Source organism: Gossypium arboreum, chromosome 12 (assembly GCF_025698485.1).
Source record: "Gossypium arboreum isolate Shixiya-1 chromosome 12, ASM2569848v2, whole genome shotgun sequence".
NCBI lineage: Eukaryota > Viridiplantae > Streptophyta > Magnoliopsida > Malvales > Malvaceae > Gossypium > Gossypium arboreum.
This window is the reverse complement of record NC_069081.1, coordinates 37,199,084-37,202,077: the sequence shown is the minus strand read 5'-3', so window position 1 is coordinate 37,202,077 and position 2,994 is coordinate 37,199,084. Positions and strand designations below refer to the sequence as shown.

Here is a 2,994-nt window from a genome sequence, read left to right as displayed (position 1 = left end):
CGGTAAAAATGTCAAAAGGGTTAAATTGTGAAAGTTACAAATTGGTCATAAGTGTGTGAATTAGTGAAAATTTGGAGTTGCCATAGAAGAGAAAATGTTCAGCATGTCTTAAACCTTATAGAAATTGAATAAAAATTAATTTACGAGCATTGGGGCAAAAGTGCAAATATGCAAAAGTTTAGGGTCAAAATGAAAATTTGTAAAAATATGATTTTAGACCCATATGAATATTGTGACTGATTGGTAGGCTAAATGTGATGTTATAGATGATGAAAATTGAGACTTGGACCTAGAACGGAAAGAAATTGATTTATGGACGAGTATGTCCTTTTCACATTTGTGGTATCGAGGTAAGTTCGTATGTAAACAATACCATGCTATACATGTATTTAAATGTTATCATTACATGAATTGTACAGATATTAATGTGTATGTAATTAATAGAAATATGATAAGACAAAGCCTTAATAGACGAGGAAAAATCCGTTTGAACCTTAGGAATAGAATAGGATACGAGTGACATGTCACTAGGAATTATGAGTCTAGATGACTAGCTCGAGAGTGAGCATTGAAATGTCATGAGATATGAGGTAGCTTTAGCTACAATTGAAGCACTTATGTGCAAAGGCTTTTCTGAGTATCTAATTAGTATTCCAAGTGTTCAACGGGCAATCCAAGGAAAGAGTTAATGATGGTCTCAATGAGGTAAGTCATTGGTAAGTATGCACTCGAGTTATGTTACGAGTTGTGCAAGTACGTATACTAATCCTATGAGAATGCCTTGATATGTGATGATCTATGATGCATAATATGTATTCTTACCATGATGGATAAAATGGTGTTGTATTAATATTATGAACAATGATCATGAATGAGTAATTTAGCCTTGACAGATTTGAGTTACTGCAGTAGTATAACTTTGAAAATACACTAAAAATAGTGGAAAATGAGTTAGAGGCAGAATAAAATATGGGATTAAATCTCAATGAGTCTATTTTCACATGAAAGAAACAGAGGAAGAAAAAGAATTCCATATTGTTTGATATTTGAATTCTTGTGAAACAGGGTCTGAATGAATTCGAGATCCCCTGTTCTAACTTTAGAAATTCACCAAAAATTGTACAAAACTTATTAAGAGTTATACCTTACATTAATGGATTCCTTATTGAGTCTATTTTTATGGGGAGTAAACAGCATGGTCGTTGGAATTTTGTACAGGGAGAAATTCAGTTTGTAGTGTACAGGGGTCAAAGTGGTCATACCCTGAAACAGGGGAGACTTTAACTAATAAACTGTACTATTTGGCTTAACCAAAAATTCTGGAAATTTTATGGAAAAAAATAAAATAAGTCTAGTTTCAGGAAAATTAACGGAACTTAATTCGGAGTTTCATAGCTCCAGATATAAATAATTTAGTGACCGTTGCTCAGAAAGACAGCTTGTAGTGAACTTGAAAATATGTTGTAAACATTGATAAAACAAGTTAATGAGTTGCTTATTGTTTTCATATGAACTTACTAAGCGGCTTACCCCTTCTTTCCCATGTTTTCTAGAGTTCCAGGTTAGCTCGGGTTGGAGGCCGTCGGAGATATTATCACCCTATCGAGTTAACGTTATCGAGATAAGTAAACTCAAGTGATTCGAGTCTATGGCATGTATAGGGTTTTAATGTGAGTATGTAATATTATGATTTAGCCAAAGGCATTGGCTTGTTATTAAGGTAGTATTAGTCATGTAAATTGGCCTATGTCGGCTAATGACGTTATGGGCCCATATGATTATTCTTATGCATTTATGTTATTATTTCTTGTGATGTGGCTTACAACATGTATGCCTAGAGATTGAATTGAGATTCATTGATGAGCTAGTAACTAATGCAGGATTAAGTGATTGGTAAATAGTTAATAATGCTTCATGAATGGTTTGTGATGTAATGATAGTTATGTCTAGTATGTGGTAATGATATGGGCAAATTCTATAATATTTATTACATAAGAAAATAACTTGAGCATATCATGTTTGTAGATGTTTAAGAGCTCATTTATGCCACGTTGTATGTTATTGGATAAGTATGTATCTATGCATGTGGTGTGAGAGTGACAAAAGGCTTGATAATTAGACTATTTCGCCACACGGCCTGAGCACATGGGCGTGTGAAGCCTTAACGCAAGAGATTTTCTAAGTTTTTCATGAGTTCTCGATTGGGTCCCGAACCGCCTGAATGCATGTATTGGGCCTCGTAAGCTCGCATAAGGGACAAATTGCATGTGAAAAGAAAAGTTTTTAATTATTTGAGATTTCATGGCCCTGTTTAGTATGGAAATGTTAGTAAAAGTCAGGTAGCACCTCGAACCCCGTCCCAGCGTCGGATGCGGGCGAGGGGTGTTACATTTAGTGGTATCAGAGCATGGTTTAGTCGGTTCTCAGACTAACCTAGCGTAAGAGAGTCTAGCTATACATGCCATAGTATTACTCGTGATAGTGTGATATCTCTCGGCCCTAACAAAACTGTTGATTAAGACAGGAATGAGTTCGAACCGAGCAAATCTTGATAGAGATAAGAGTAAAGTTGAGATTATTGAATCATGCTTGTGACATGTTGAAAATGGGAAAGGTATGAAAAGATATTCATGATTTTCATATGAACTAGTATTCACTATGTGATACTCTTGAGTTAAAGAATGTGAAATAGTGGAGTAAAACACAGTTAAGTTGTGAAAAATGCTTTTATGCATGTTAGTATTCATACGATGTTAAATGTCCAACTTGATTTGGCCAAGTGTTTAGGAAAAGAAAGAAATTTTCTTGAAATGACAGAATGTATGTATGAATGCTTTTATTGCATGATTAATAATCGATATATACATGAGGTTGACATTTATGTCTAGATTGATGAAGTCAATATGCAATAATGTTATGCTTTATAATCTCGATTCTGAGAATCATAAATGTCACAATAGCATGAAAGTTGTAATGAAAGATCAAATTGGGTGG

The 2,994-nt window shown here is 34.2% G+C and overlaps 1 long non-coding RNA gene across 1 annotated transcript; it reads left to right on the top strand.

Annotated features, from left to right (window-relative positions):
- Positions 1–271: 271 nt before the first annotated feature.
- On the top strand, positions 272–1,908 carry LOC128285658 (uncharacterized). The gene is made up of 2 exons (XR_008276177.1): positions 272–350; positions 1,554–1,908. It is a non-coding gene; the product is annotated as an uncharacterized LOC128285658 (long non-coding RNA).
- The last annotated feature ends 1,086 nt before the right edge of the window (positions 1,909–2,994 follow it).